The following is a 12556-nucleotide window of genomic DNA, read 5'->3' as shown; positions in this document are numbered from 1 at the left end:
AATTTCTAACAGTTGTAATGGAAGCAATGATGATTTTACTAATTATGTCATAAATGATAATGGACTACATTTCAGACCGAGCATAATTTTCGTGTTCCTCTTTAGGTACGCAAGGAAACACAGCTGCACCCACAATTTACACAATGTTTTTAAGGCTAATTATTTGACAGGCTTATATTTCATGTTATTTTTTCCTTATCGATCTTTTTTTTGTTGCATTCCCCTTTCATTTTTTAAATACCTGTGGGTTTTTAAGACATTCCTACTTAGAAATACAATTTTTACCTCCCTGACAGTGAATCGAACTCGGGATCTCTGAGTGAGAATCCCGGCTCATAGCCATTACACCACAACGACCCACTAAAAGAATGATTTAACGAGGTGCCAAACACCCACCATGGAAGTTACCTATATACTCTTAGCAGAGCAGTGATAGCGAGGTTTTACAGACAATCCCGGTGGACACTCGGCGGGAATGAATTAGAAATTCAAGTCACGAATCAGAGGCCCTGAGTTTGATTCACTGTCAGAGAGGTAAAAAAAATTCTATGTTAAAATGCGTTACTGCATTCTACCATTCTTACTTGCTTATGTAATATATTTGCTAGAGATTCCTGTGGATCACCAGACAAATGTATGTTAACAGTGGGTAAGTATGAATTATATATTTTATATTAATATTTTACTTAACAAAAATCTTATCTTAACGTTCTATTCTTTTTATGTCTTTTATAATCATCCTCAGAAGAATAACAATATCAGTAATATCTGTAACAACAATGTTTCATAGTAATAATATTGATGATAAGAGTATGATAACAAGTATATTACCGATGTAGATCAAATAATATTTATGAAAAATAAATCATAATGGCAATGATAGCAAAACCCTCCGCAATTAAAAAGATGAAGAAGAAGAAAACAAAAAAGTTATGATTAATGACAGTCATTGTTACATTCTGAATAATCCTTCCACTTTACTCTCCCTCGGTCTTCACTCTTACCTTCCCCTACTCCTCCCTTAGGCTTTAGTATCCTTTGATTTTTTTCCACTCCCACCCCTTCCACCCTCTGCTTCCCTTCTCCTTTCCATATCATTCCTCTCGCTACTAATTTCTCCCCCTCCCCTTTTCCTTTCTCCCCTTCTTTCTACACCTTATCTTTCTCCTTACATTCCCCACCACGCCATTCACGACCCCTCACCCCCTTCTCGTTCCACCCTTGCCTTTTCCATGAAAGTCCTTCCTCTTTTTTGTTTTTTTTTCCCCACTCTGCCTTCAATTCTACTCAGCCCTTCCTCCTCCTCTACTACTCGACTTTCCTCCTCCCCTCAGGGAGGGGGGGGGGGGGTGGGGGAATCATTCCCCTTTGCGCCTATCCCATACGCCATCCCCCCTTCCTCCCAACCTCCCATTTTCCTACCTCATCCTGCCTTGAATGTCCTAAGAAACAAAGCCAATCTCGGTCAGAGAAAAGAAATCAGATGGATGCCGGGGGGGAGGGGAAAAAAAAGGAGGGGAAAATGGGGGTGGTGGGGTGTGGTGATTATGGGGTGGATGGGGGGGTCGGTGAAATAAAAAAGGGGTTTGATGTGGTTGTATGGGGGTAGGGGCTGGAGGGCAGGGAAGAAGGTCGGTGAGGGAATGTGGTGGGGAGGGGGTAGAGTTATTTTTGTTTTTTAAAAAGAAGCAGATAAAGATAAAGATGGGGGGAAAGAAAGGGAGAGGCAGGGTTAATAAGGGTGGAGATGAAGGTGAGGAAAGCGACTGGGGAGGGGGGAGGGGGCGGAGAAGATGGGGAAGATTAACGTCGGACGGGGGAGGTACGGGAGGTGGGGGGGGGGAGAGGGGGAGGGAGGGGGGGGAGGGAAATGGTACGGGAGGAGGGAGGAAAGGAGAAGTGGAGAGGGGGGGGGAGGGGGGGGGGGGGGGGGGGGGGGGGGGGGGGGGGGGGGGATGGAGGAAGAAAAGCGTTGATGTGTGAGTTGTTGGTTGAGGGGGAAGTGAGGGGTGGTAGCGGGCACAGATGAGATGGGGTAGTGTATGTGATGGAGAAAGGGGGAGGAGGATAGAGCAAGGGGGGGGGGGGGTTGTATTGGGGGGTAGGTAAGGTAAGAGCTAGAGGCAGGGTCAAAGGTGGGGGGTAAGAGGAAGATAATAAGGCGAAATGTAATAATTTCGATCGTAGGTCTCCTTTATCATAAAGTCAAGGAAGTGTTTAATCGAGGGATTTATGGGTGATAACAAGATAAACTAAGTATATTCTCAATCTCTGATCTCTATTCTTGTCTTAAGAACGAGAATAATCTTCATTGTGCCATACGCACCGTCATTTCTACCTACCCCCTTATTTAAAAAAAAGAAAAAGAAGAAGAAAAAAAAGCACTACTATCATCTGTCAATATCATTCACATTTTCTTCCCTATCATCATCATCTTCTCCCACCCCACCCCTGCCCCCGCCCCCACCCTTTACCCTCTACTTCCCCACTAACCGGAGTCATTAATACACAAGGTGATTAGTTATAAGCCTTCCTCTCCTTTGCCCTCCCCCTCGCCCCCCCCCCCCATCTTTCTCCTTCTTAATGACAGGGTTATCAATAAAGTAAATGGATAAGAAAAGGAAAAAAATAGAGAAAAATCAAGAAAGAAAATAAATTTGATCTTAAACAGTAACTGATATGTATTCAATCTTCATTTTGATGATAATGATGTTAGAAAGGATGATAACAATAATTAGATTGATGAGAAATATGACACTTATAACAGTATGGATGATAATCATGATGAAAATGGTGATACTGATGAATGTAATAACAAAAAATAAAATATATATGAATAAGAATGAGAATATAATGATGATAATAGGAATAATAACGGTAAATCAATGACGATAAGGATGATAATATTACCATTAATGATAATAGAATATCCATGGCAATGATGATTATCATAGCAATGATAATCATATTGATGAGGGTATGGTATTGAGGATGATGATGATAACAATAACAATAAAGTGATAATAATGAAAGTTATAATAATACTGATAGAGTAACTATGATGAAAATGATGATACTATTATAATAGCAACGATAACAATAATAATGGCATTGACAATATCAATGATGGCAATGATATTAATCATAATGATACATATTAATATAGCAATAATTATATTAATAATTCCTATAATTATAATGATAAGGATAAGAACAATAACAATAATAATAATGATAATAGGAATAACGATAGAAACTATAATGATATAAGCAATAACAATGTTAATAGTGGTAGCAATAAAAATATAACAACAATCATGATAAAAATAATCTCAAAATTGATAATGATGACAATGATAGCGGTAATGATAAACTTGACTATAGAAAAATGAAGGTGATGATAATAATAATAATAATGAAATGATAATAATAATAACGATAACAAAAGTGACAATGATAAAGATAATAATGATAATGATAATAAAGATGATAAATATCATAATAGAGAGAGGAAGAGAGAGACAGAATGAGACTGAAGAAGAAGAGGAAGGATGGTGGAAACAGATAATTGAAAAGAGATAAAGATAGAGAGTTTAACAGGCAGGTAACGTAAGTGGACGTACCAAAAATAAATCGTCTGAACATTAAATGAATATATATATATATATATATATCTATATTTATATTATATATATATATATATATATTATTATATATATATATTATATAGTTATATATATGCATGTGTATATATATTACCATTATATTATCTCAATATATTTATATATATTTATATACCTCTTATTATTATATGTTTATACTATATATATACATCGATTATTATATATATATTTATATTTATATATATATATATAATATATATATATATACTATTTTTTAAAGATATGCATGTATATATATAATTTTCTTAGATATTATATATATCATACTAATATTTCATATATCATATATGTATATATATATATATATATATATATAATTTATATATATAAATATATATATAAATATTATATATATATTACAATATGCAACATTACATACATATATATCTATATTATATATAGTATATTTTATTATATAATTAGATATCTATATATTCTATATATATATATATATATATATATATTATGTCAAAATACATACATACATACTACATACTATATATATATATATATATATATTTAGATATATATATGATTATAATATATATATATTAATATATATATAAGCAGTGGAACTTCCAACTGGGAAAAGGAGATTGATAATGAATCTTAGGATCAATGTTGCCAGAAGAAACATCCATTTTTCAGCCTTGAGATAAATAAAATCTTCTTCGGTGTAGAAAACAGAAACCATTTTCAAAAACCATACGTTTCGAGCGTTCAAACACTCCTCTTCAGTGGACTTAACTGTAAAAAAGGATTTAAAATTATTCTTCAATAACATATACAAAATATAACATATATACATGTTAATAGTGGTAATTAGTGGTAATAGTGTGTGTGTGTGTGTGTGTGCGTGTGTTTGGTAGGTAGATAGATAAATAGGTGGAAGATATATATATTATATATATATAGATATATATATATATCATATATATATATATATATACTATATATATATATACATATATGTATATGTATATGTATATATTATATATATATATATATGATTAACTATATATTTATATATATGTGTGTGTGTGTGTAGGGTGTGTGTGTGTGAGTTTATGGTGGTGTGTGTGTGTGTGTATGTGTGTGTGTGATAGATAGATAAATAGATAGGTGGATATATATATATATATATATATATATATATCTTTATATATATATATATATATATATATATATACATATATATGTATATGTATATATATACATATTATATATATATATCATATATATATATCTATAATATATATTAGTATATATATATATATATGTGTGTGTGTGTGTGTGTGTGTGTGTGTGTGTGTGTGTGTGTGTGTGTACATACATACATACATACATATATATATATATATATATATATATATATATATATATATATATATATACATATATACTGTATATAAAGAGAGAGAAAGAGAGATAAAGTATCTAAAAATGCGGAAAAGAGAAGGAAGTGTAAAAATGAATAGATCAACAGATAACCATAGCAATATATAAAATCTTTAACATCAATAAAAAGAAATCTGGCAAGAGATCAAAGACATATATCACGAAATAGATCATTCTATACCGCATATAGATAGCCTACAAACACACAACATACTTGATACACGCTCGTTTCATGTGTAAATGCCAGGTCTATATTTAATCTCCCGCTTTTTAAAAGTTTATTGCGATAAAAGTAGAAAAAGATATGAATGAAACTGAATAAGATAATTTATCATAACACTGATGGTAATGAATATGATGATAATTTTCAATGATGATAAAAAAAAGTAGTGATGACAATGATAATAACAGTGATGACGGCTCGAATGTTATGTAGACAGGGTTGTTTGTAAAAAAAAAATATGTATATAATAATAATGATAATAATAAATAAAAAAATGAATAAGTAAATCTACGGTTGTAACTTTTTTTGTATTTTATGATCTAGATCAGCGTTGCACTTCATATAAATATAATGATTTGTTAACAGTAATGCAGTTATACTAACGAACACTTATAATTGCAATGGTCTATATGTATGTCTGTTTTGTATGTTTGTGTGCGTGAGTACTATATGCGTGGATGTTCTTTGATATCTTGCAAGTATAGAACATTTATGCACGTATATATATATATATATATATATATATATATATATATATATATAGATATATATATATATATATATATAATCTAATATACATATATATATATATATATATAATATATTATATATTTATATATATATATATATATATATATATATATATATATATATATATATATATATATATATATATATATATATATATACGCGTTTGCATAGTGCTATGATATATTACATATATATATATTTATATATATATTTATATATATATATATATAATATATGCATATATTTATATATAAATATATATATATTATATATATATATATATATAATATATATATAATATATATCGAAAGTATTGAATCATTTCTATATATATCTGTTGGATATTAGAATCTTTGAACTACTGTATAATGAAGCAGTATTGTGCATCTGAGACAAACATTAAAAATTGTAAAATATTCCATTTTAAATCATATTGCAACTTTTCGCTAACTAACAATGAAAAACGGAGATCAGAATAACATTATGTCTATATGAGATAACAGTATATCGCGTCATATGTTGACCTTCCTTTTTTGTATAACTTCTCAATTCCTTGACCTATTGTCTCAGTTTTTTTTTTACCTTTTCAATTGTTTTCTTCATATTGATTACGAGAAGAGAAGAATTGAGGGAAAAGCTGACGAGAAAGAGAGAGAGAGAGAGAGAGAGAGAGAGAGAGAGAGAGAGAGAGAGAGAGAGAGAGAGAGAGAGGGGGGGGGGGGGAGGGGAGAAGAGAAGAGAGAGAGAGAGAGAGAGAGAGAGGGAGAGAGAGAGAGAGAGAGAGAGAGAGGAGTGTAATATATATATTATATATATATATATATATATATATATATATATATATATATATATATATATATATATAATAATATATATCTAGAGAGAGAGAGAGAGAGAGAGAGAGAGAGAGAGAGAGATTGATAGAGAGACAGAGAGAGAAGCAGAGAGAGAGAGAGAAAATGAGAAGGAGAGATTGATAGAGAGAAATAGAGAGAGAAAGAGAGAGAGAGAGAAGTAGAGAGAGAGAGAGAGAGAAGTAGAGAGAAAGAGAGAGAAGTAGAGAGAGATAGAGAGAGAATAGAGAATGAAAGAGGGGAAGAGAGAGAAAAAGTGTGTGTGTGTGTAAAAAAGTCTGTTTGGACCTCCACATGTATATTAGCAGCGTGGTTTAGGGTGTGAAGAATATGGCCGAAACAGCTTTTATTGCTTAAGCTTGAACAGACATATGTTGTGATAGAGAATCTCCTCCTATTATAGGGCTGAGAATATGTGTGAATCACGTGTTACGTTGTGACATGTGACATTTGGAATGCGATAAGGGAAGTGTTGCGAAGGGAAAGACAAGACAATAATGGTATGTCTGACGTGAAGCAACGAACGTACGTATATGTAAGTATATATGTGCATGTGGTAAGATATATATGTAACAACTAGAATGACATCAAATTACATTGACGATTCCATTATATAGGAAGCAATAGCAAAAGCATGCATGTGCAAATAATATTCGTTGGACATAATAACAATTACAACAGACTTAACATATACATGCAAATGGTTACAGAGAGAAAGAAAGAGAGAGAGAGAGAGGAGGAGTAGAGGAGAGAGAGCAGAGAGAGGCAGTGAGAGAGGACATAATATCAAGTACAACTGGACTTAAATATTACATGCAAATGAGTTACAGAGTAGAGAGAGAGAGAGAGAGAGAGAGAGAGGAGCTGAGAGAGAGAGAGAGAGAGAGAAGAGAGAAGAGAAAGAGAAAGAGAGAGAGAGAGATGAAGGAGAGAGACAGAACAGACGAGAGAGAGAGAGTAGTGATGTAGAGAGCAGACAGAGAGAGAAGGAGAATATGAGAGAGAGAGAGAGAGAGACCAGAGAGAGAGAGAGAGGAAGGAGAGAAGAGAGAGAGAGAGAGAGAGAGAGAGAGAGAGAGAGAGAGAGAGAGAGAGAGAGAGAGAGAGAGAGAGAGAGAAGTAAACGAGGAAAAAGTGAGAAAAAGAAGGATCAGTATTGGGAGAAAGAGAGGTGGAGATACGGAAGGAGAACTGCCAAAAGGAATGGCATTAAAAGTAAAGCGAAATTTCAAAACAGCTTGAATGATACACGAGACGTCGAGCTTGAACCTGAATCAAAGTGTCATCGCCTCCATTACACTTCGGAATTGTTTGGACATTTGTTACAGAACGAGAGAGAAAAGTGGATATGGGAATGGGGGAAGAGGTGAAGATTGATCACTGTGGATGAATAAAAAAAAGAATCGGTAGAAGAGAGAAGAGAAGAGAGAGAGAAAAAAAAAACGGAAATAAAAAATGCTCTTTTACCCTAAGGCTATATCAACACTCTGGATTGCAGCAGGTTTTCATTCCCTCAACGCTTTTACTCAGATTAAACTTGCAATGTTGTGATTGGCGGGGGTCTGGGGGAGCAATGGGTAATGGGAGGGAAGGAAACCATGAAGAGATGGGGGATTGGGGATTGGAATGGGGTTGAAAGAGCAGTAGAAGCAAAAGCTCTCGTTAATCCTTCGTAGATTGATAAATACTTCGAGATAATAAAGGTTATATCGTTTAGTGGATTTTCTCTTGATTGCTGTTCTTTCGTTTCCTTGTTTGAATGATACAAATAATTCACCGTGTGTGTGTTGCAATGGGTTACACAATAGAGACGAATTTTTATTTCAGGACAAACACCTATTACATATGAAAGCAATTACCAATCTCACTTTTTCTCTCTTTTATTTCGAATCCCATGTCTATATTTCGAACGTTCAAGGAAATAAACGGTCTGAAACCCATCAATTCAAAGGCAGCAACACACCAGCGCAACACAATCGACTCACACTTCAATGGAGGCCCTATACCTTGCTGGTGTGTTATTGCTCTCACCTGCAATCGCTCGACGCTGCAACACCAGGTCACTTTTTATTATCTTTTTCCTTACTAAAGATAGATAGATGGATATACACTTGGATAGGAAAAATGTTGTTTTTTTTTGTTTTTGTTTTTTTTGTCTGTAACAATAATAAGTAGAAATATACGTGAATTGATAAAGTTAGATAAATAAATTAAACGTTTCGACACTACATAACTAGGTCACTGTTTGGATAACCATTCCTCTTCATAAAGTGATGAATCTAATTAATAAAGTGATGAATCAAAAATTTATGTCACCATTAGATGACCTCTTCCCGTAATAACAATACGAGTTATAAAAAAAAAAAAAAAAAAAAAAAACGAAAGAAAAAAAAAAACAAAAAAAAAACAGGAGGTGGAAAAATGTACCGAATACCTTTTCGCTATATTGCTTCTTCAGGGCGAAATGAACACGAGATACAGAGAGGTATGTTGTATAATTGCTCTAGCTGTCAGGTAACATCATTGCTTAGACACGTCACGACCTTGGAGAGTCCTTGTGTAAAGTTCATATAGCTGATTATATAAATACCGATTCTATCGCCTTTCATGTTCGTCCTTTATATCACTTATATTTACTTCTGTATCACTTGTCCCTTATCCCTTGAAGTAGTAATGCATCAGTAACACCTTCGGCAGATTCGTGTGTTTCCCAGTTCTTCCCTTCGTTATTTTGTTTATATATATATATATATATATATATATATATATATATATATATATATATATATACAATATATATATATATATTTAAATATATTTTTTTATATATATCTAGATCATCTGCTCGTAATCAGGTCCTCCTCGTTCCAGTCGAAACTCTTCCTACTGTCTATCTATATATATATTTCTTTTTTTTTTCTTTTTTCTTTTTTCTACAAGAATCCTAAGTGAATCCCTGAAAAGGCAGTAGAGGGATTTTCATTAGTTTACCCTTTTTTGCCCTGATATTCAACTATATAATTGGTTAACGATCTGAAAATGCAGAATTATGAATCGATAAAAAACGGAAAAAAAAGGAGAGACCTCGTTCTCGATTCCGGAATCAGGTCACCGTTTGATCTTTTTCTGTAATAAAAATATAATCAAAGATAGATGGATAAATAAGTGATTGAGTTCACCGTTTCCACAACCGTTTGGCTCCGTTATGTAATTACTGGGATAGACACGTAAACATGGTTATTATATTGATAACTACTAATACTAATCATTATCATTGTTACTCTTATTAGCACTGTTATCTTTATTGTTATCATTATCATTACTGCTGTCCCTATTATGATTATGCTTATCAATAAAATAACATAAAATATCATAATTATTTTACATTATGATTATCATTCCTATCATTATCATTTCTATCATCATTACTATCATTATAACTGCTATTGTCATGATTGTTATTAATGTCACTGTTATCATTATTATTCTCGGTATAATTTTTATCATCATTATCAATTTTGTCATTGCTATTATTACTATCATTATCATAATTTGTTTCCTCATCATCTCATTATCATCATAATTACTTTTTTATTTTCATTATCATTAACATAATTATTGTTATCATCATTATCATTACCATAATTATTGTTATTATCATTATCATTACCATAATTATTATTATCATCATTATTATTATCATCATCCTGATACTTTTATATTATCATTATTATCAATATCATCATCTTTTATTACTATCATGATTATTATTATTGTTAGTAGTAATATTACTGCAATTGTTATTAACATAATTTTCATCAGTACCACTATTATTGTCATCGCTGTTATAACTATCATTGTTATTATTGTTCTTGTTGTTGTAGTCACTACCTTCATTGTCATTATCATCATCATCATTTTCATCTTCTAAGTGTTGTTATCATAAATTTGTTATGATTACTATTATTGTCCTAACAATCGTTAAACCTTTTGTTATTACTATTTCCATTATCCTCACCATTACAGTATAGAGAAATCCAATGTTTAGTCAATAATATGATCATTTTATCAACTCTTTGAGCTTATCAATTAAGAAAGAAAATCATTTTAGAGTGTTGAAAGTCATCGCTGATTATCATTATCTTCCCCCAATATGTGCGATGTCCCAGATTTTCCTTTTATCTACCACAAAATTATCATATTTTTCTTTATCTTTGTTTATCCCTCATATATTATATATATATATATATATATATATATATATATATATATATATATATATATATATATATATATATCGTAATATCATCAAGTTTGTCATTAGATTATTCTTTCCCTTTTTGGTTCTAATACTTTGGGTCATACCTTAACGATAACCATTTGTATTCCTGTATCTTCTTTATTAATACTCTTTTCCTCTCCCGCCACTTTCATCTCTGTCGGATGCTGTGACGCTAAGATGAATCCGGGATTATGACTGATCCTGACTTCATCTCCATCTCTTCTTCATGTCTTCTCCTCTTTCTTTGCCGTCTCCAGCCTTTTGACGTTCGCTTTTCTCATTTCTGGTATTACCACTGTTATCAGCATTATTAGAATTTTATTATTATCATCATTATGATAAGGATAAAAGTAGTTAACATAAGGATCATTAGTTTTTGTCATTATTGCTATTATCATTATTGTTATTAGTATTGTCATTATTGTTGTTATCATTCTTATTAATATAATCATTTTTTGCTATCAATGTTGTTGCTATTATCATTATTATTGTTGTTGCTATCAGCTATTTTACTATCATTATCATTTCTATTACCATTATAATCATTATCATTACTATTATCATTATCATCATTATCATTAAAATCATTATTACCATTATAGTTATTGTCATCATTTTGATCACCATTGTTATAATCATCATTAGCAGTAATAACAGCAATAGTAATAATAATATTTTTATCATTTTCATCAATATCATCATCATTATCTTTATTATAACCAACATCGTAATATTTACTGTTAAGAATATAGCTGTCATCATCATCATCCTACCTGCCATCCTTATCATTAACGTCAATTCCATTTTGTTTTTATGTTGCATGCCTTTCCTATGTCACTTTTCCTGCGACCTTCAATATGTCACCTTGATCATATTTCTCTGTTATCATCGGCATTATCACTCTTACTATCTTTATAAATAATATCGTAATCAAGATATTACACAAGAAGGTACACACCAAAATAATGATAATAGTGATGATGATGATAATGATAATACTTGTATTGGTTGTATTGGTCATGATGATTATAATGATGATCAATAGTGATGATTATAATGGTAATAACAATAACAATTACCCTAATGAAAATAATAGTATTATGATAGTGATGATGATGATAATAATGGTAGCAATAATGTTTATGAAGATAATAATGGTTATAGTAATAATGATGATGGTAATAATGTTAAAGGTATTATGAATGACGATGAGAATGATAAAGATAAGGATGAGAATAACAATGGTAATATCAATAATGAGGAGGAGGATAATATAAATAATAAGCATAGTTCCCACACCACACAGATGCATGATGATATTTACCACTTACTGGAAACGATTGCATAAGTAAGAGGGGGAGGGGGGGAGGCAGCAGAAGGAAAGAGTGGGAGAATGTTGCCATGGCAACGTTGACGCGGTGAACCTTTGCTCTGGCTCTTTCACCTGTGTAGTGGAGGCTGTCAGAAGCGATAAAACAATGCACTTTGTTTGAAGCGTGCGTGTGTGTTTGCATTTGCGTTTATGTGTGTGTGTGTGTGTGTGTGTTTCTGTGTGTGTGAGTATAAATATATTACATACAACAAA

Source organism: Penaeus japonicus, unplaced genomic scaffold, assembly GCF_977035675.1.
Source record: "Penaeus japonicus unplaced genomic scaffold, GWHDUDI00000001_assembly GWHDUDI00000009, whole genome shotgun sequence".
NCBI lineage: Eukaryota > Metazoa > Arthropoda > Malacostraca > Decapoda > Penaeidae > Penaeus > Penaeus japonicus.
The sequence above is the reverse complement of the archived record's forward strand: the minus strand, read 5'-3'. Positions refer to the sequence as shown.